We start from the raw sequence: 23,683 nt of genomic DNA on the forward strand, positions 1-23,683 counted from the left end.
AGAACGAGATCAAGTGGTGAAGAAATAGATGAAGAGTAATTAAAATAAATTAAACGCTAAGAGATGATTCATTGATGATTCAGCTTCACTGGAGCTCAGTAAAATGACTCGTGATGACAGTCATTTTAACTCTTGCAGTCGCAGTATTTTTCCTTAAAGGTCACCATTTGTGCAGGAATCTCATACAAACTAAACACCAACTCAACACACTGATGCGGCGCCTCTCTGACTGGAGAAACAAAGTGGATGGTAACTCCATCTTGGATGGGACATTTGGCTATGTTTTGGTTATTATTGGCTATAAATAACCACAAACCAAAGATCTGCTTGTGTTTAGTTATATTCAGGTTTGCCAAGTTACTATAATCTATAGAAACAGGTGACGGTTAAGCAGAATGCCAACGCTCTCTCTGGATAAAGAAGACTTTGTTACAAATGGCAAGATTGAAATGAGGTCCATTTCTTGTTTTATTGGTCATCATGAGTGGATTTAAGCACTGTCTAACATTAATGTAAAAAAAAAACTATATGACCCTTGTTGAATTGTGGTCTTACATTATCCTAAATGTTTCCAACAATGTTCAACCCCAGAGAAATCCCCACATTTACTCAAGATAACTCAAGTGCATCTCACTTGGTCGCCTGTTGATACTTCCAGCATAGAGAAGTCAGCGGGTAAGATACACTAAACGTTACAGAATCACCCCATCTGTGAATTTTTGTGCCATGAGTCATGTAAGTAGTTTTTTTAATTTATTTTTTTTAAATCAGGAATGGTGGTTGATTAATGGCATATTCACCAACTAGCGAAGCAAATTCGACAGCTGGATCATTTGTGTTTACTTGCGTTACTCACAGAAGTGTTTCTCCAGAGGGTCTGACTAACTGGACCTGCAGCGGCCATGACGGAAATTGCTAACTAACTTGAACTCCATTTGGTATTGCACTTTCGGTTTGTGACAGGAGACACAATTATTTTGTTTGCAATGAAAGATGATAAGCAAAAGTCTTGTTAGTTCAGCATTTGGTGTCTTAAGGCTTTGTGGTCTTTGGGACTTACATACGTACGTGTCCCAATACATAACAAACAGTAACTGATTAACTATGCAGCACTTTACAGCACAACTAAAGAGCCAGAAGAGAAGAAGAGAATGAACTCTAGGCTTTTCAAAGATGTGGCTTTGTTTGAGACTTGCACATGTTTTCTAGGCCACATTGTTGTATAGCTAACACTGTGTAGAATGCAATGCAGGCAGAGGAAGATGAATGACTGAACGAATGATTGAATGAATGAAAAAATGAAAAAATGAATTATGTGAGTCACAACCTACATGCCTTTGCTTTACTTACTTTACTTTTGCTTGTTTTGATTTGAATTGCGCCCACTCGGAAGCGATGACTCACTGCTCCGCGGCATTCATCTAACACACCTGGAGTTACAGTAAGTGAAGAGCGCCGGCGTTTCTGCTTTATTTCACAGCAGTTTGAGAACGTGATGAACCGGATTTTGTCCGGATGACGCTGCCAGCATTACTCATGCTCACTGTGAAATATTTCAGCATCCCTCGTCTGGTTGGGTGCTGAGTGTGGTCAACACGTTTTGTTTTTAGGAAACCTTTCAGAGATGAGGGGAAAACAACAAAAATTAATCTATTCATTACTCCAAACAGGCCGCTTGATGTCGATAACATGTGTTGTTAAGCGTTGAGTGGCGGCAGTTAAGCACAAGGCAGAACATGAATGATGGCGTTAAATAAGACATAACTGTTTCATTCGGTTAATCAGTGGAAACATTTAATGACATTAAAAGATCAACACTCGTGAGAGTTGAGAATATTGCGTCTCCGAGTGTGTTTGTGTATGTGTGTGTGTTTGGAGGGTTGGGGGTGGGGCGGGGTAGCTGGGAGGGGAACGTAGTTCAATAATGAGAGCATTAAGCAACTATGGTGGGGGGGTGGGGGGTGAGCTCAGTGCGTGAGTGTATGTGTGTGTGTATGTGTGTGTGTGTGAGTGTGTGTGGAGGAGCAGGGGGGTGGGGGTTAGGCGGGGTGGGTTTGCAGCTTAATCCCTGAGGAAAATGTGGAAGAAATTAATCTAAATTACAAGGATGAGGCTAGTCTGGAGTCTGGGTCTGGAAGGGCTACAGAGGGAAGGGAAGGAGGGGAAACAGCCATTACTCCTGTCCTTTTTCTGTATTTTGGTCGCCGTTTTCTTCTCTCTTTCTTTTTTTTTCCCCTTTTCTTTTTTCCCCCTCATCCTGTGGGAATGAGGTGGCCTGTCCTCCTTCCTCTCTGGCTTGCCACCCAGACACCCCTCCTTCACTCGCTCACGCACAGGCCTCTTACCAATTAGTCAGCAGTGTAGCCGCTGCCGGCTCGGACAGGACTGTAGGGACCACTCAATCCCTGCTCTCCTCCCTGCACTCTCTTCTCACAGACAACAGATGTCTTGGTTTCTCAGGGAACATGCGTCGTCTTTTGCTGGCCTCTTGCAGCCTCTGCAACAAAATAAAAAAAAAAAAAAGAAAAGAAAATCCTCTCCCAAACCTGCCAGAACTCTTAGCTAACTGGAAAGAGATTAGCCGCGGAGGAGGCCGAGATATTCTCCAGCACGCACAAACGAGCTCAGTCGCACACAAACTCTGTCCAGCACCGTCGAGAGCCTCGTCTTCGTTCTTGTTTGCTCCGACACAAAAACAGATAAATTACACAGGATGGTTGCCGCCGCTGATCTATCTAATGAAAAGCATCTGGCGTCTCCCCCTGCTAACCGACATACAAGCAAGTCTTGTTCACCTAGGCTTGAGCACAGTAATGGGAACAAGCTGTTTGGTCAACAAACAGGCCTGTGAACACAAAATGCATTGTGCTTTACACACAGTACTTTTTTTTTTTACTGGTTTACCAGAGACAGAAATCATGAGGATAGGGGAGCAACAACAGGAGATCACATATGTCGTGCCAGTGGTCGCTCAGGTGTTTGTTTCTCAAAGGGTTTAGCCCGAACAACAGTTATTATAATCTAGCATGGATCAATAGAAAACAGATACGTCTTGAAAAGTAACATTTGCTGCCTATTGTTGTTACTGTTAATGGGATTATGGATTAGCAGGGATTATTGATCTGTCTGTGTCTCACTGTTCATCAGTCCTTCGTCTCTCATCGCTGGCCTTAACACATGGTCGATTCCCAAGCCCAGTGAATGGTGACTGTGACCGCTTGGGCAAAGTAGAGGTTAAGCCCACAGTTACTGGCCACATCACACTGGCAAGGCGTTGCAGAGAGTTTCTCAGAAACCACCTGCTGCCACTATGATACTGTTCTCACAACACAGGATTAAATGGCTTTTTAGTGTTAATTTACATCAAGGAGATACCAAAAGCTGCAACCCAGTCACCAGATTAAATGTTGCTAATGTCCGTTTCTTCAAACCTCAGATATGTTGAAAACTTGAATTTTTATTTTCCTTTTTCGATTTTGCATTTTATGTTGTGACAATGCCGTGCTTGTGCTCTGGTAAGGTTTAGGGTTAAACCAAATAACCAGTTGGTTAGGGTAAGGAAAAGATCATGTTTTAGCCAGTGTTGTAAAAACTACAAAAATGACACACTTGAGTAAAAGTATAGCTATTGTGTTGAAATGTATACGAGCAGTACTTTGGGAGATGTGAAAGTCGCCCAAATGAAGAGAATCCAGTACAAGTTTGAAAATTTCTGAAAAGTAACTGGTCACTAAAAGGATCAAATGGGTGTAGTGGAGTCAAAGTACAACATTTTCCTGCAAAATGTAGCGGAGTAGCAAAAATGGAAATACTCAAGTGATTGTCTGCCTTCCTGATTACAATATGATACATGTTTTCCTTCTGGAAACTGTTTAGCAGAGGCAGTAGGCCAAACAACAGGCGGACTCATTAAATATCTGGCGTTTTGCTGCATTAAAGAGCAACTCTGCTCTTGATTTCCTGAAGCTTATGTCGCTGTTCATAAAAAGGTGCACTGCTATTTAATCACGTGAAGTGGAGGAGGTTTTTTTTTTTTAAATGTCAGTGTCATGCATACTGTGTACAAATTACATGCAAATCTTCGGAGAACACAACAACAATCACAAGACGTCACGGCAACAATGTCAAAATTTGCATGCATGTTGCACGGCCTCAGTCATGCGCCACTTCCTGAACTCGCCGTACGTCAGTTCACCGTTTACATTCCGTTTCACGCACGGCTCACTGTGCATCACCTCCTACTGTATGTCATCAGGCCGGACGGGCTTACTCACATAACATCTCTGGAGAATGAACCCTGTGAAACTGCATGAACTCATTTGTGTCAAGACTCAACGACTAATGAGTTGTTAGGGAGGTCATTTAACTATCAAACCCCCAAACAACCACTTCTTGGGTCTCATTTTCTTCAGCTGTTCAATATGAGGGGAAACATTTAACGCTGGAGAATGGGATTTGTTGCAAACCGGGGAGATGAGGCGTCGAGCGTACGCGAGCATGTGTCGGTGTGTTGTCCTCACTTCAGAGCAGGAATGCCCATCGGCAGGCACCAGCCTTTATGGTTCAGCTAAAGGTAAAGCTCATTACTCCGGCCGACAGTCCCTAACCAGCTGTACTGCATGGTTTAAGCGCCGGCCTCGGGCACTTTGACTTTCCACTAATAAAGATAGCAGAGCAGAAGAGAAACATGTAGAAATGTGGGATGCTGCAGAAAAAAAGTGGAAGGGGGGGATGAAGCAAAAGGGAAAAGGAAAATAGAAAAATAAAAACAGAAGTTAAAAACAATCGACAAAATGAAACACAGATCTCTGTTTCTTTAAAAGTCAGACACAAAAATCCGAGTCAGGAGGCACAAATCAAACACAAGGTGCGTTTTAGAGGTAGGAAATAGCCAAATGAAAAGATACATATCTGCCAAAGCGAGAGAAAATAGTATACATGTGAAGCCAAAGCTGCTTTGAATGGATTTCTTTGAAAGCAAATGCTTCCAGTATGGAGTGAATCATTGTAAAACCACATTCATTTCCTGCCTGTGTTTATCCAAAGAGGGATGAGATACAAAGCTGTCCAGACTTGTTTGCAGTGTGCAGAATAGTGTACAGAGAAGGGAGATGCGCTCATCTCAGACAGAAAGGCTGTGCTTGTGCAACTTGTAGTAACACTCAGAGGTAGTAGTTTTGACAGCCTTGTGGCTACTGGATAAGAAATTAATGGATGGCAACAAGCGGCATTTAATCCAGGCTTTATCCTGTGGAATTAACCATTTCATTTACACCCAAATTCAAGGACGATCAAGCACTGCATTTTCAAATCTCTCACGAATGATTGAATCGAAGAAACAGACACGTTTGTTCTCCTTTTTTCCTTCAGTCTTCTCCCAACAGCTTATCCAGCCCATGTTTGGCATATGGCAGCCACAGACTTGCATGCCTCAATTATGTTTGGACGCTATTGTGTTGGAGGGAGGGGGAGAGAAAGGGAGCGATGTTTACAGTACCTACCCCATGGCATCCGGCCACGACGGTGCTTTTTGCATAAAGAGGGAAGGTGGTGATGAAAGGTGTCACCGTCGGATCTGGCATACCTCCTCTTTAAACAACAGGAAAGAGAGGGACAGAGGGAGAGAATGGAGATGTTTTTTCTGCTGTGGTTTGAGTTAGGAAGCAGGCAGAGTGAAGGATGCAAAAAGAGTTTCACCTCCTGATATTAGAGTAATATGTTTCTTTCTCGTGACGTGGAGAGAGGGGGTATTAACCAGACTTTTTCTTCAAACTGCAGGGATAATTGTCGCAAGTCGTGCATGTCAGATCGAGACAAAGAAACCGATGTCTGGATTTCGGGAAACCGAAACACGAATAAAAAAAAAAAAGCTGATGTCCCCGGGCTGTGTGTAAAGTGTAGCGTATGTGTGTGTATGTTAATTCAAGCAAACACGCATTTGAATGTAATCTCAAGTGTTTGAGCTCGCCGCGATCTGCTTGCTCTGGGTGTTTGAACAGTGTTCCCAAAAATTGGTCAATCCATTCACTCCAAACATTATTATTCAAAACGCACAAAAAGGAAATCGGGGTCTGTTCTGCTGAGGTATGTGTTTTCCGTTCCTGTGTGTGTGTGTGTGAGGGAGAAGAGTGAGTGAGTGAGAGCATGTGTGTTTGTGTGTACACTAACATGCACCTGCCTATCCAGGATATGAAAAAAAAAAAAGAGAAGAAGCTAAATTAGCGTGACAGCCACGGACAACGTTTATGCTGATGCAACCGCTGTTGGATAAACTGGCATGTCAAAGGAACAAAAAAAAAGAAAAAAGGGAACATAAAGAGCACAGGGGAGGATAGAGAGAGAGAGAGAGATCACAGATGTCAGTGATATGAGGGTGATAAAGCTCATATCTCAGCATGTTTACGCTCAGAGAACTGCTGCTGCATACTATCTGATTGTTTAGCAAGAAACAGAGCTGTCACACTTACCGAGGCCGTCTTTCAACACCCTTCACGCCAACAATGCTCCCTGTATTCCCCCTTATACAAAAAAAAACCTGATGAAATTGGCGTGCACGGTATGTAACTTTCCTCCTAGAAAAAAACAGTTTCTGATACCGTGTGTGTGTCACATTCGCTGGTTTGCCGAGGTGGGCGAAGACGAAGCAGGGTGTCAGTGACGCGTTTCGTCATTCATATTTAAACCGAGGACCTGTCACCGTGTTGGGAAATCAGATACAAGTGAGTTCGTAAACCTCTGACCATCTGCACATCCTTGTGTGAGAGCACCTGTTTAGGTGTGTGTGTGTGTGTGTGTGTGTGCACGAGTGTGAGACACTAGATATCTAATAACATTCCTTTCATGGAGTATATCACAACACTGAGAACTGCTGCACACCTTGGATAACAACATTTTCTTACAATATTCTGGCTATGTTATGCACATTTGACTATATATTCAGACATATTCACTTGCATGTCATCTGTTAAAACTAATACTAACAGTATGTAATGTGATACTGGCACACAAACATCAATGCTCTCATCAGACCTCGCTAGCCTTACTGTGTGTCTCTGTTTATCTTCATCTGTGCATGCATGAATGAGTCTGACTAAGAGCCTGCATGATTACACAAGTGTGTGTAAGTGTATGAGTCTGAATGTATGCAATGCATGTCAGTGCCCAGTGCGTGTGTCTGTGTGTGTGTGTGTGTGTTCAATGCGCTGTGCAAACAGACAGACAGAAGTCTCAAGCAGGGAGAAAAATGTGCAGCTTGAAAATATCAGTCTTGTTCTGACACGTCTCATCATTTTCTGCTCCGCGCCAACCGCCTCTCCTGAAGCACAGCTGTCCGACCGAGCGGCAGCAGCGAGTTCACCAGCTGATCAACGAAGGCAACTCGGGAAAGACTTGAATGTTTCTTAAAATGTCATGCGATCGTACCCTTTGTGTTTTTTAATCGACGCCGATTATGTAGTAAAAATAATTCGGAGCTTTGTTTTCTAGCAAACAGGATGAGGCGTAAAGGACAAGCCTAGACTGAAAATATGACACCAAAGGTTTCTGCAAGTGTGAAATTGATAACAGAACATACAGCTCAGAAACCTGTCCAGTCAGGCAGTGGGGAAGAGAAAGACCGTTTGGAAACTTCGGAGATGAAGTAATGTCAATAGATGGCAGATTTGAGGTAAATGTTCAAAGGTAATTAGGTAAATTAGCTCACCAGAGAAGCTGAGCTTACACCACAAGTCCATTTCCTCTGTTCACAGGTCACCAGGGCCGTGAGCTATACAACACAGTCCCCCCCCCCCCAGTATAGTCCTTTCTCCTTACTCTACCTCTGGGGGGAACATTTTCTTAACTCTCTAATCTCCATCTGATTCCAATTTCCTCCAAGTGTCCCCTGGAAACCGGCTTCCTGTAAGGATTTCGTCTGCAACCCCCCGACAAAATCATATGCATGGCCCTGCATTGGTTTATTCCGATGATTCATTTAAAATCGTGACAGGTCTAATCTGAGGTGACGTTATGGTGATATGACCAGTGTTGGGCACGTTACTTTAAAAAAGTAATAAGTTATAGTTACTAGTTACTTCTTCCAAAAAGTAACTGAGTTAGTAACGGAATTACTCCACTCTAAAAGTATCTAGTTACCAGGAAAAGTAACTATGGCGTTACTTTTAATTATTCCACCTTTTGAGCTCGGCATTCAGTTTAGCTACTCGGCATCCATGTATTTAGAAAATGTCTTCCTGCATGACGGACCGGCTCCTGTTCTCCCCGATATTTTTGCCAGTGAGTGCTCTGAGGGTACTGAGTCATCTGTTGATAACAGGAGCATGTTCTCAACAACATACCTGCCTATCATTGCATTCAGTTCAGTCTGTGTCAAGTTTTTGTGAAGCTGGAGCAGAAAAATCCAGCTGTAGAGTCTGCTTGGACAGCTCCGTGTCCTTCTTTGTTAGCGGAGCTCACGTTAGCCACACCTGGCCTGCTGTCATCATCAACAGTGTCAACAACGGTGGTTTTTGGCCACTAGTTTTGTAGAAGTGTGTGCCGTTGAGAGATGATTCATTAGATTAGAGTTGCTTACAACGGACGTAGACAAAAGAGATTAAAGTAGTGTCTGTACTTTCCCTCCGGACTCGCCAGTGCTGCAGCTCACCTCTGCTAGTTTGTGTGTGCGAGGCTGCTGTGTGCGTGTGTGGTTTGTGTGTAAACTGAACACTGCCTCTGATTGGCTTACGAACTCTCACTCTACCTTAGAGAGCCAATCACCATCACTTATGCGGTTGTCCTGCCCCTCCCTCCTCCCTCGCCAAGTTAAAAAAAATAATAAAGTAAAACAGCTTTGCAGCTCCGGTGGCTGAAAGCCGAGTCGGATGACAACAGCTTCAATGAGCAGCTTCAATTCATAACACGCCACATTTAATAGTCGGTAACGGCGTTGTAACGGTGGAAATAGTAATTAGTTAGATTACCCGTTACTGAAAAAAAGTAACGCCGTTAGTAACGCTGTTTATTGTAACGCCGTTTATTGTAACGCCGTTTATTGTAACGCCATTATTCCCAACACTGGATATGACAATGATGATAATCTGAGACTTTAATTCATTTGTTCACTTCCGGGCATGGTTAGGTCCAGATCATCCTCCCCCAAAACCAAAAGCCAACATAAACTAATTTTAACTTTTGTACGTAATATAACTTGTGTAATGCAGTAAACTTATATCACATTCATAGCGCAACTCATCTTACGCATTTAACTCTTTTTCTTGACTTAACTTAACTTACATTTGTAACATAACTAACATTAACATTTCCAATTTCGTTGTTCTCCAATTTCTCCAATTACATAAATGCAATGACAATAAAAGCATTCTAAGCATTTATTATTAAATCCAAACGATGATCTTTTCCTAAACCTAACCAGGTCGTTTCGGGGACTAACCAAACTGTGAAACCTTGGGACGATTTTTTTTTGCGGCAACAAAACCGTATGTTTTTGACGAGACCTTGGGACACGATCAGCCATGTTTTACGGATTTAAAGCCAAAGCATGTTATACTTAGTAGTTTTGTGCCTAAACCTTGTTGTCACAAAAGACCAGTTGAAATTTTAATCAACATAAATGTAGTTGCGCCACGAAGAAATGTTAAGTTTGACGCAAACATCCTGGCTATTTGGTTGGTGTCGACAAAGGTCAGGTACAGCTGGTATTTTAAACATTCATATATCGTCTTGGGAGATTTGGAAAATGACCAATTCTGTGATTTGGGTCATGAGGGCGTGTTATTAGGTAAGATGTTGCAGTGAGCCACAGAGCAGCACCCCTGCAGCAAGCAGGATTCAGTATCTTGGTTAAGACACTTGCAAGGTGGGGGGACGTTATCTATAAGACTATGCCACTGCATCCTCAATCTAAAAAGGAGGTCAGGTCTGACTTTCCCTTTCTTTGTCGCCCTTCTCTTGCTTTTAAAAAAAAGCAGTGGACCAGTTAAGTCTGCCGCCTTTGGAGCCGAACACGTGTCCCTGCTGACCTGAGATCAGATCCTGGCAGTGCATTCAAAATGTCAAATTTGGTTAGGAACTTCCTGGCTTTTCCCAGTGGCTCAGAACAGAGTCCTGCCAGCTCTTTCTCTTCTGTGTAATTATCGTTCTGGGAAGATGCCACGATAAAGACGTTGGTTCACCGTGGGCGAGGCTCAGGACAGCCTGGTTTGTGAGGTTAGATTCCCTCACAGGGGATCCCCTACAGATGTCAAAAAGATACCGAAGGTTGAATTATGCTCCTGTATGATGATGTGTTGGCAGCGACACCATAGATTTCAATTGTGCCGAGACTTTTTAACCATTTAAAGTTGTTAAGCACAGCTGCAACTGTAGACACTGTTGTGCAGTCATTGTGCACCCAAAGTGTTTACAGTCTCTAATTCAGTTTATAATAAAGACAAGCAATTGTGGCGAGGGAGGAAATTTGCACAGGAAATGTCTTTCACAAAATTTCTAATTTGTCTGGTGTTACTGAGAGGAGAAAATGAGCCTTTCTACAACACTGTCATGTATTGTAGAAAACACAGAGCAGCCCGAGGAGATCAATCAGAGAAATGCGGTCTGCTATTGTCTGTGCTGCCCCAACATACATTTTTGAGAATATGAACATCAACAACGGCGGTTAGGACACAAAGTACAAAACAAAGTCATTCTGTGTGTATCGTTTTTTTTTTTTTTTTTGCCTGTACATTGTCGCGTTTCTGTAAAAAATGCGGATTTTTGTTTTGGAAATTGTTTTTTTGTTTACATTTCTGCATTTCCCCGCACTGCAAAAAGTTAAACAATCATACATCTGTAAACAATTCATACTGTATCCTATGTACATTTCCCATTGAGTGGCTCGAAAACATGTGCTGGCTTTCCACTGAAGATCACGTAACAAACATACTGAGCCACTGTTCATGTGAAATTAAACAGCATCATATGGCTGCTGCTATCACCAAATCACTCTTATTTGGCCTCTTCAGTCTGAAGTATATCTTTGTTGACCTTTAAAGTAAAATGGTCAGGTGAGACCCACATCTCTTGCACAGTTCTCAGCCCGTGGAGAAATAAAAAAAAAGAAAAGAAAAGAAAAACAGAAGCTCATTAGGAACTATTATTTTATTGGTGAACATACCAGGGTGGAGAAGGAGCTGCAACGCATGCTGTAATTGTGCATGCATATACACGCACGAAGTGCAACTGCATAAGCGCTGGCATCCAAAACATGGCAATAAAGTCAAGAATTAAAAGTATATGTGCACAAACACACCCATGTTTAGATATGAAGGGTTGGGTATTAAGGACACACTCTCACTGAATCATGACGGAGCTCAATCTTTCTCCTACACATACAAAGTCTGAGTCATAAACAGTAGAACATGTCATTGCTGAATGCAGTGACTAATATTAAAATTCCAGTGTGAAGGATTTAGTGGCATCTAGCTTGGGGGCGGGGGGAGGCACAAGGCCCAATCGAGATTCACTATTTGGTGTGTCCATTCTGGGCTACTGTAGAAACACGGCAGAGCAACAAGGCGGACATCGAGCCCTGCTGCAGATGTAAAGGTGAAAACACAACAATTCTTACTTTCAGGCGATTGTACACCTATAAAAACATAAGCACTGATATTATATTACATTTTTTGCCAATATATTTCTGTAAATCTTACACACTGGACCATCAGTGAGGCCTCAGATGTAACAGATATGACTGATTCATTGCTCCTTGTGTGGTTACTGTAATACTGCTTTATAGAATTATGTAGATACATTTTTCACTGGTTTCATTTTATTACATTTGTTCGTGGACAGTGTATGTCTTTATTAGATAGACAGCAGTACGGAGGTGACAGGAAATGAGGAAAGGAACAGACGTGGAATGACGTGCAACAAAGCCCAAATGGGATTTCGAACCAGAAGCATAACGGTTAACGGACAGCAGCTGAAAGTCTGAGGCCAACACTTGCAGTGGTTTCAAAAGTATGGTGAGGAGTCGAGACGTTGATTTATGTTGAAGATGTTTGTTGTTTTCTGTTTGTGTGCTCCCATTCTGATATGGATGTCCTCAACAGGATATTTCCATCCAGCTTTGCATCACTGCAGTGTTGGTGTAAGCAATTGGACAATGGTGGACTTCTCTCTGTTGTGCCCCTCAAAACTCTGATCACTCTGCAAAACAAGGAAATGCTGATCGAAACTGAATTTTTCCCTGACTTCCCTGGTCATGTAGCACCAATTTCAAAAACATCGAGAGCGGGATACGGCGCCGCAACTTCTGGTATTAAGTGTTGTCCTGATAGAGCTGTTCTGTTCTCTCCGGTTTCCAGTCTGTATAATACATCCATGCAATCCACTCACTCTCGGTCAGGTGGCCTAATGATGATACCCTTGAGGCACCTGACTCCAAAGAATCTTGGGTCACTTTGAAAGACAATTCAATCTGATTTGTTTATTCTGTGATCCCAATTTGTAGCCAGAGTGGCCACTATTCGGCAACGGTTTGATAGTCGTCATTTAAACATAGAGAATTGAGTGGAAACAGAATAATAGGTTCAAAATGTTGAAAAAAAAGAGTAACATTTGAAATAAATAAGAAACAGAACAATCAGATATTCATACTTCTGCATGCACATGTCATACAACTAATCTTGCAGCATAATGGAACAATCAAAACACATGATGTAACCTCCTGGATTACCTGTAATCCCATCTCTCCACCGTGTTAAGGATTTCAATTTTGATGAGGTGCTGTGGGTCAACGGCGATGGGAAACACCGTGTAACCCATTTACGCTGCTGCAAAAACAGACACACACACAAACCTCGCCGTCATCTTCCTCCCACAAGCTTGTGATTGTGACATCAGAGAGCAGCTGTTGGCGTTTATCACCTGGCACGGTGAGGCAACAGGTAAGGGTGAGTTGAGCCGGTAACAGGCGGATGAATGTTGGCGACCTCCCTCCGCTCAATCTACTGTGCCACACTGAGCACGAGAGGAAAATGCAGCACGGTGTGTGTGGTTGAACTCGCACATGTGCTCACATACGTGTGTCAGTGTGTGTTGGCTGGGTGGGTGGGTGCGGAGGGGGCTGGAGCCGCATGTACACACATAAACATCCTCCAGGCAATGGGAGTCATCCTGGGAATATTTATCTTTGCTGGTAACGCAAAGAGGCAGCCAACCTCTAATCTGGCCCTCAGCTATTTTCTCTGAAATCTCCGAAAGGGAGGAGGAGGAGGAGGAGGAGGAGGAGGAGGAGGAGGTGGGGGGATGAGAAGAAAGAGGAAGGAAGGAGGGAGACAGTGAAGTCAGTGGGGAAGGAAAGAAATCTGTGAGAAGGTGGAGGATGGAGGGAGAATAAGTGGGAGAGACAGCGCTTGTCTGGTGCATGTGCATGTGTATTAAATGTGTGCGTTTCTTGACATCGCTGTGTGTCGGCGTGTGCATGTGGAGATCGTAGGTGTCTGTGTTTACGCGCGTTTTCTTTTGTGCATGTGTGTGTCCAGGGCAGGTCAAGAGGGGTGGCCAGGGGCTGGGCGATGAGGCGTGGTAGGGATCTTGTGTTCGGTGTGTCTGTGAGGCAGAATGAGGTGGGATGATGGAGGTGCATGTGTGTGTGTGCGCGCGCGTGTGTGTGTCTGTGCATGTGTGTGGCAGTGGCCGTGCCCCCCCAGGCTGAGTTGGATCTCTCAGTGTGCGGCTGATTCGAAGTGAATGGCAGCGTGCCGTGTGGCTCCATCGTGGCCAAATGACTTCTGACACCCCTCGCCTTGTTCTGACGTCTGAGGAGACAAGACGACACACACACACACACACACTCGATGCCATAAGTAGAACACTAACATTAACCTCAAAACACACATACACACACACGAAGATCCATGCTGACAGACACACATACACGTGTGCACATAGAACTGTAACATTGGACAAGATGTTTCGCATTTTGGCTCCAGTGCCTTCCGATGGAAAGATTCAATGGAAAGTTTGATGCTCCAGTATTTCCCAAAGTAGAAACATGAAAGTCAGTTGTTCTGTTTGCTTTCATTTACTTGTATCTATTTACTCTACATGTGTTTTACTTTAACATCCCTGACCTGAGCTAGTAAGGGCCTGAGGGAGGTGGACTGTCAGGGGACAGCCTGCACACAGAAGGAACAAGACTATCGCTGCCTCGCTGCTCCGTCTTACTGTCTTTGTATCCTACATGTCTACATACAACATATGTGCATGTGTGTGCATGTGTGTATAATTGACTGCCTGACACACACACACACGCACACACACACGCACCCACACACAAGCTATTTGTCTCTACTGTCAGTGTGTGTCCATTTGGGTTGCTTTGAAACCCCGTCATGTCACATACAGTCTGCTCGGTGCTTGGCTCGTCCTTGCCTCAGGCCGGACTCGTCCAAGACGAGTGCTTGACTTGACTTGGGCCATGTTTTCTGGTACACCAACATGGCTCATCCCCTACTGAACTCTTTGGGATCTCAGCTATGACAGACATGGTTCCTCTCCTTATATTTTAATGTCCAAGGGGGGTTTAAACATCTCTTCAGCCTGCAGCCAAAATTACCCAGAGAAGAAGTGAAAGGGTCACAGCAGCAGGAGAACAATACAAGGATAGGCTTTTGAAGTACGATTTTTAGAAAAAAGAAAACATTAATAATTTATATATAGACAAGCACTATACATGAGTAGTTTATGCTAACTGTAATATCAAAGATAGAGTTGGCTGGAGCTAAGCGAGAAAGATCAATAATTGACTAAAATAGGGTGAAAGGGGTCAGGTATTCAGCTTGTTCTGGCTCCAAATTGCATCTCAACCAGAGATTTAGTCTGCTAGATATGCAGATATGTCGCCAAGGCGTCCACGACTTCTCATCAACCTCTCGGATTGCATCTTTGAACAGATGAAACATAGCAATCGTCACAAATGGGTGCGAGCTGATTTGCCTCTGAACTCTCCCAAAACCGTAGTGTGGACTAAACTCAATCTGGAATCAGTAGAGCGTATATAGCCGCCAAGGCCCAACAGTCCTTTTTTGTTCTTACATATATACTGTACAAGCCACCTGAATACGCTTAATTTTGTTAGTCAAGATCCAAACATTATTCCCAGAGTAATTAACCAACCTGTTGTCCTCACATTGTTCAAGAAAGAGAAAACATGTTTTCCCTGGCACCAGCCCTTCTTGCAGAGCTGCACCAAAAGTTAATATGATCTAATCTGGGTGGAGAACCATCCTCCATCCAAGTTTTGTTGAAAGCCGTTTTTTTGTGTAATCCTGCTAACAAACTCAACTGGTCAATAAACAGATGTAGTTAAAACAAAAGTTGCCCTGGAATTGATGAAATGCATTTTATTATCCAAAGAGTTAAATGTATAATGATAATGGCTTCGAACTTAAATCATCTGGTCATTTGTACTTAAAGCAGTGTTTTTTTCTGAAGCTTGCTGAAATGTTGCCTGCAAAGAAAAGTCTCGAGCCAAACAAAGACTTTTCCGTGGAACTGAAGCCTCATGCAAAGACTTCATATCTGACCGCGGTGCCACAGCAGTGACGAGCGTGCTGAGACCTGCACGCTGCTCATTGTGTCACACTGCGTGCACGACCTGGATGAGAGGGGAAGATCTGGGTGATGACTTGAAGTATGAACGTTGCCGTCCTTATGAGCACTTTAGCGGTTTTATGATCCCCACCCCGAGTCGCTTCCCGCAGAAAAACACACATGGTTATTATTTTAAAGTTAAAAATAGTTGAGTTTTCGATGATGCAACCATTTGCCTGGTTAGCACACTGCATGAAATGTGAGTTGGATTAGATTTTTAAACATCTTTGTTTTTACAATTTGCACATGTGTTATCCTCTTCAAAACTGATCTCGGCCAAATACTTCTGTATAGGCTGTGTCCTTTCATATTTGCACCCAGAATGCATCACAATTGTTCAGTCTCTACCTGAGTAAGACGTTGTGGTACCTCCTGATGATACGCTGTCCTCAATAATGTACAGTATATCCGTGGCTTTGTGTGTGCCCATTACATGTTTCACTAGCATTGTGAATGGGATTAGAGAGTGTGTGTACAGGCTCCCTCAGTCATCAAAACCTTTTAACTTTATTCATCGAACCTGTTCACACGCACATGGCTGCATACAGACCACATTCCCCTGTGCGCACACGTGTATGTATGTGTGTGTGTGTGTCTGAAAGAAAGACAGCGCGTGGGTTACATTTTCCGGTCTGCATCTGAATCCACGCTGCCCTGATTTCCCTCGGTTTGGGTGTTTGTGTGCGCGCAGGTGTGCTTTCATTTCCCGCCCTGTGAATGTGAGGGAAACCTTCTACGGTTTGAGCAGCAAACACAAACACCGACTGCATGTTGTTTTAGAGGAATTAGCACTAGGTGGTACAGCGCAGTGACTCACAAAACACGATGAATGCCAACAGTGCTGCCAGTACTCACAAGTTTATGCTTTGCTACGTACAAAAGTCCTCCTCGTGATGAGAAAATCTCTGTCATTTCAACAACTTTGGGCCAAAATTTGATTGGATCAGCCCATTTTCTGCGCAAGACCCCTGCACAAAAGTAACATTAAAGCTGCTTTGGGGAGCTTTCACTTTGCATTGAATCTGGCACCCCCTGTGGACAAAAGTGGTTACAAGCACCACCGGCTCCTGTCGTAAAGATCTTGATCTTACTTGCATGTTTTTTTATTTAGAAAGGGATTGAGAGATGTAAGATTTTTTCGATGCTGGTCTGTGTTTCTTTATCAAAACAACATCAGTATTGCTTATATAAGCTAACGCTAACTGTAGAACTCAGGGTTTCTGGAAGGGTTTCTTTTCCCACAAACTGGCAGCAACCAAGCCTCTTGATCGCTGTTGAAACATGTGATACGACTACGTTGTGCTATTGTCTGACAAACCTTGTTTGAAGCTGGAACCACCGTTTCACAGACACATCATCTAAACATCACTTTGGAGCTTCTGTAGGTGTTTAATAAAAGAAAATGTATTTGACGAAAAAAACAACATGACCTTACAACTTATCCAACCCAGCGACAAGTGTTAAGTATAACTATAGTAACACTGCAGAAATAAGCAGTCATCTCATTTGCCCTCTGGTCTGACCTGCTTATGTAGGTCATATAGAAACATCGGTATTAAAGAACGTCTGTTTTATAACCAGTTAAAGCTTCTCGCTGTATGTTTAAACAAATTAAAAGGCAGACAAAAAACATGAAACTGAATAAGTTAACATAGACATCCTCCTCCTTATTAAAATGCTCTTTCATCCCAGTGACTGCCAGCCAAAACTCCATGAAGAAAACACGTTTACTTTCTTTTGCGCAAAAATGCTCTTTAACAATGAATTTGTATCACTCTTACTTGAGTGGAGCTCCAACACATATTCTTGACAACCCTCATTTTTACCCCCGCGTAACCAGCATATTATGCAAGAGTGAATTATGTGTTGTGTTGCATCTAAGGGCAAATTACATACTTGTCTCTTTCAGTGAGTATCATCCAGACAAGCACTATACATGGCTGCCCTTCCCTGCAGCCCAGTGTAACCCTTCTCTGCACAAAAAAAAAGAGAAAGAGAGACACAGAGACAGAGAGGGGTGTTAAGAGAGAGAGAAAGAAGAAGCGAGAGGAGTTCAAGAGAGGAAAAAGTTTACATCGATCAAAAAGAAAAAAGAAAAAAACGTATCTGTCAAAATGTGGAACCGAGCACAGATCTCATAAAAAAAACAGATTGTTTCAGACTTAGTGAGAAACATGTGGCGCTTTAAGGGATAATATCCGCTCTGTTGCTGCTGATGTCATTGTCAAACTTGCTCCCCTTTCCGTCACACACACACACACACACACACACACACACACACACACACACACACACACACACACACACACACACACACACACACACTCCCCCACATCCATGCAGCCCTCTGTCCTTACCTCTCTCCCTCCCTCTCCACGTTGAGCGCCCCTGGCCCTGTAGACGAGCTCTGTAAGGATTAATTAACCAATTAGGAGAGGAGCCCCCGGGAGGCGTTCGAGGGTCCCCTTGTTGTCATTACACGCACATACACACACAGGCCTCAATTAGGCTGTGCTGTTATAGGCCTCGCTGACTGGAACTGTTCATCTTCCCCCCTTGAGTGACCGAGTAGGTGAGTAACCTTTTAATTGAATTATGATTATTATCCTGATGTCCACTGTTTGTGCCTGCCTCGCTTTTCCCCTCCACACCCCCCGAGGTGTCGCTTATTAAGGAGCAACCCTCGCAGTAAAGACACGGAGTGCAGTTTTTCCTCTTTTCCTCTCATCCCTCTTTTTCTCCCTCTGCAGAGATCAATGCTCATTCCATCGCTCCGAGCAACAGGCTTTGAAAGCTTTGTGTCTGCAAAATTCACCTGGAGGGGATGTCTGCCTCACACTCGATCCGTCTGTACTTATGGGGGTGGGATAGACAGGCGGTGATGGAAAGATGACAGGATGCAGGAGAGGAGCTGAGGACTTCAAAAAAGCAAAAAGGAACACCCCCAATCTGTCCCAAAAAGTGTCAGGTTTTTGAAGGGCTGCTGATGCGGTTTCCCTTTCTCTTCCCTCCCACACAGACTGACAGGAGCTGGGATGCTAGTGGACTGTGGGCCGTGCGAGGGCTTCAGTACAGTATGCTGTGTGTCACCGCTGACTGGCCTGATTAGGACAACGGCACAGACAGCCACGGACACAGCAGGGGAGGAGAGAGCCGATGCTGCCGGAGACAAGCCAAGACACGGCCCCCCACTTCTCATCATTTCCTCATTTGTCTGCTCACTTGGCCAGCCATCACAGCCGATCTCCACGCCAGCATGTGACCTGGATATGATGCAAGATACATTCGTTAAATGACGGCCTGACCTCTCGGTTCGAGACACTTAACCTCTGCGGGAGGGCCATGCAGATGGGTCTGTTAGTGTGTTGACCCCGGTAAAGTGTTTTCATGCAAAAACAGGAGCCCCGGGGCTGTCCACGAGGCTCCATTACACTGGATAATGTTTTCATGCATAATGTCCACGGCCTACACGTCCACAGTGATCTGACACTTTGACACTTTGTCAATAAATGTGGTCCGGACTCACTTTTAACTGTTACGTCACTTCTCAAGACCTCTATTCATACAAAGTGTATTATATTTTATGTCATTATTTTTATAATTTCTCTTTGTTTGATTTTATTTATTATTCTCTAAGTTTACATTCATACACATGCCAAACACAAGACACACAAAGGCAGGCAGGTAATAGACAAAAGGCAAGCTTTAATAAACTAAGCTGTAATCCAAAGGAGTCCAAAGTGACCAACAAATACAGCAAACATAAAGGCAGGTGGCAAAAAAAACACAGAAGCAAGCAGGGGGCACATCTGAGTAATAGTGTAGTGCAAAAAACATAAAAAGCAAAAGAAGTTCAAACAAAAAACTCAGGGAAAACAAACAGGAATCTTGAAACACAAGGGCAGAAAACAAAAAGAGAGGCTGGGAGAAAAAACTCTGGACAACAGGAAAAGACAAAGACTTCAGCTGGGGACAGGTGAAACTAATCAGGACGATCAAGAGGGAAAACAAGAACAAGACAGGAAGCAAACACAGCATGACACTTGAGGATGAACCTTACAAAATAAAACAGGAAACAGGAAAGTGTTATAGTTCATAAATAGAGTGTATTATTATCATTACACTGTTACATTTGCCTTTACTTTCTAACTTTGTTGCTTCCTAAACTTTGTTGCCAAAATATAATACTTCTGTCAGTTATGCACCAAATAAACTGACAAATATGAAAGTTGTGAAAACAAACAATTCACAAAAAAGTAAAAAAATAAATAAAAAACACGCATATTTTACTCTTATATTCAACCGACTTGGTGTGAGCTGCTGAGTGTGAAGCCGTAGAGATGTCTGCCGTCTCTCAGATATAATGGAACTAGATGGCTTGTGGTGCTCGAGGCGCCAAAAAAAGTACAACATTTGAGAAACCAAACAGCAGTGTACTTTCTAAAAATCATCTCACACAAGATTTTCCACAGACCTCGTTGTGAGCTCAGTCCAGAGAAATGTGGACTCAATAACAGAGAATCACTCGACCTTGACCGCGAGCAACAGGATACAACAACAACTTCACAACATATTTCAAACTGTTTGTAGGGAAACAGTGGTCATAGATATCTAAGAAGCCCCTACGTAATCCATTTGGAACTGCGTACTCTCTTTTCTCAGTTCTCAAGAGGGATTCGGATGTAAAGATTGTGTTCGTGGGCATGAAAGTTCGAGGAAGTCTGAACCAGCCTACGATCTTTCCCTCTGTTCGCTCTTTCGGCTCCTCTTTGTTGGAAGCATTACAGATGCGAGATTTATGCGCAGTTAACCGAATCCATATCACGAGATTTCTGGGTGTTAAAGTGTACATTTTACAGATAGTTACCATCTGCTGCTCTGTAGGGCTGCCAATCTGCCTCGAAAGTACACCATGCAGGCCGTTTATGTTAAAATATTCTGTATTACATTCCTATATCACTTTTATGCAGGCTGTTTGATCATAATTGGCTCTGCTTGAACACACAGGGAAGGTAATCAGAGAGACCATACATTAACGTTCGGGGCCACGGCACAAAGCTGTGTTCAAACACACTGTCGTCGAATTTTGCATGATTTATATCGGACTTTCCTAAACAGGTAACTGAAATACAGTCTTCAAGTTTCGTCTTTTGACGCTTAGATATCCGACTCTATCTCCCCCTCCATCTGTTAGTGATCTCCAAGAGCACCGTGTGCTGTGAGGGGAGCACGGGGAAGAAAAAAGGGGGAATGGGAGGAAAGGAAAGTCGAGGTTTTTACTGCATCCTGGTACATCCTGCCTTAATGAGGCCCCCCTCTCTGTCTGCCCATCTGTCCCCAGCGGGATTGGCCGCACGGGGCCCCCATGTTAGCGAGGAGGTATGTTTGTGTGTGTGTGTGTGTGCGCGCGCATCTGCATGTGTTTGCGCAGGGGAGATGTGAATTGATCCACCGAAGGTAAGAGCGGCTGCATCCCCTCCGAAAAAAGGCAACGAAGGGAGTACCCCTTTTTGTGGGATCTGGCCGTCTCTTGTGTTTTATTTTGTTTTTTTCTTATTTCAGTCCCGAAACATTGGACCGTGTTGAGCTACACATGTTAAGGATTCCCCTTAACTCCCTCAGTAGGAAGGGGACTGAGTCATCCATCCTCCATTCCAACCACCCCCGCCCCCCCACCACCACCTCTGATGACCCCTCTCCGTGGCACAGTCTCATTAGCCTGAGCTGCAGCGGCTTGTTAACCCCACTAATCGAAATGGGAATGAGCATAAAAGAGCCCAAGAATTTACTGCCAGGTCCACACTTCAAAGGGACAGTGGGGCGAAGGGGGTGGGGTGGGGGGGGGGGCATCATCCAGCAGACTGAACTTGCGTATAGGTGTATGCGCGCGCTCAGAGGCGTGTGTCGGTTTAGTTTCGACGAGCTGGAAACACTCTCTCATTGGGATTTTGCGTCGCCGCTCATGTTGCTATAGAGACGCACAACAACGCTCCCTTGGCACCGTTGGCCGATGTGACTCTTTCCAGCGTCAAGTTTATATTTCCAAAAAGAACCTGACGCTCAGTGTGATATATTATCGACCCAACTACAAAGACAGAGAGCTGTAGGACGCTGGGTCCTGTGGCAAATTCCCACAGTAATTGAAATACTGTATGTGTAACAGAGGCATGCTGCAGCGCGCCCCGCTCGCATCATTTGGAGTGGAGCTGCCAATGCTGACAGGCTCCCATATAACTGATATTACCACCGCGGCAGGAGCAGATTCTGCAGATTAAGTTATTCTTAACAGCTTCGGCAGTGAAAGGACCCCTCGCATGTCTTTTTTTTTTTTTTAACCCTAATCCAACCTCTGGGCCAATCACTAAAGAGGGTAGTATGACCTTGTTTTCTCTGTCACAAGAGGCATCTTGGTCGAATAAAGCAAACTCTGGCGAAACAGCTGTTGGAAGAAATCGAGCTGGCCGCGGAGTCGTACTTTGTGCAGATTGAATCTGATGACCACTGTAAACTTGGAACCAATGACTCTGCCCATATAAAAAGGATCAGTCAACACACCCCCTCTCCTCCAAATCCATTCACTCGACTGGGCGTGGCAGTCAACACTTGGCAAACTCCAAAATCCCAGAGGTGCAGAAAGCTACTTTGTCAAGGGGAACATGTAATCCATTTATTCAGTCATACGTGTTTATCTTTTGGATCCTTTGTGTCACTTACACTGCGCTTGTTTGCTTTGTGTCATTTTCAGTGTCAGCACAAACTTCTCTTTTTCATATCGCTCAAACAAAGTGAGACGCTGTGGTTTGGTTTAGGCAGGACCAGAGAGGGATTTGGCTCATTCCGAGTCATGGTGCGCCACAATAGCTGCTGTGAAATCTGTTAATACCGGCCCACTCCACTGCTACCTGAGCCCCTCGGGTGCTTACAGATGTAGTAGTGCAGAGTAGTGCATCCAAGACATCTTCAGGCCTGAGTTATTTATACAGGAGCTGACTGATAGAAATGCATCCTCAAATCAACACTGAGGTCAATCATGATCCACCGCTGGAGCCACCTCAGATCTTAAGTGCACGACTCTATCAACAATATGAACCAACCGGTAAAACCTGTAAAGGCCGTGCTTTATCTGTCTGTATGTGCTGTTCTTGCACATTTATCTTGTGCATTTAGGAATGTTCCTTTATATCAGAATAGCACTTGTCCTGTCAGGCCTGTGACTGCGCTCCTCCTCCAAACTTTAGAAAAGTGACCTCTGTCTTTCTCTGCCTTGTTTGTTTTCATCCTGCAAGACACCAGAGTGACTGATTAAAATCCACTTGTTTGATGTACTCTGGGAGAGGGACAACAATCAGATGCGCTGGAGGGTGTTTGGCTGACGGGAGCTTTGAAGGTTTTTCGTGCAAATTCAGCCGGTTGGGAAATGAAGGACAGGCAGAGATGCAGGGAGATGGCAGAAGAAACGCTGTGCGGTTTGGCTGACACCGGTCCTGTACGGCGCTGCTAATTTTCTCCACATGCTATTTACCGACTTATATGAGCTTCACAATTGGGGCACAGTTCTGCAGCAACGGCAGGCTTTCATATTTTTATAGAATTATTCACTTGTGTGTGTGTGTGTGTGTGTGTGTCTATTACCAAAAACACCAGGAGTTTCTTTTCTGCAGGAACATGCTCCTAATTGTCTACAGAACCAAAGCAAAATGTGGTAGATTTATTGAAGATTTTATGCAGTTGCTGTGCGGTTAGTTTCTTGTGCATCTGAACTAAATATTCTGCATTCATCCCAGCAAACAGAAAGTCTCTGTAAAAATCTCAACAAGTCCGCCTGCAAGCACAGAGAGCGCACATGCCACCAGAGTGACGCTCTGAGCATCACCGGATCGCCAGCGCTCCTGCAAAACTGTCCAACGTGACATTTCAGGACATGAAATAGAGAGTAAAATTTAATAGCATTTCCAACAAGTTGAGATCTGTATTTCATTTAATCACACAATATGCAACATCAGTCGCTGGGGGGCATAGCAGATGACAGTTCGGTGCAGAGCCAGAC

The sequence above is a fragment of the Sparus aurata genome, chromosome 6 (assembly GCF_900880675.1).
Source record: "Sparus aurata chromosome 6, fSpaAur1.1, whole genome shotgun sequence".
NCBI classification, from domain to species: domain Eukaryota; kingdom Metazoa; phylum Chordata; class Actinopteri; order Spariformes; family Sparidae; genus Sparus; species Sparus aurata.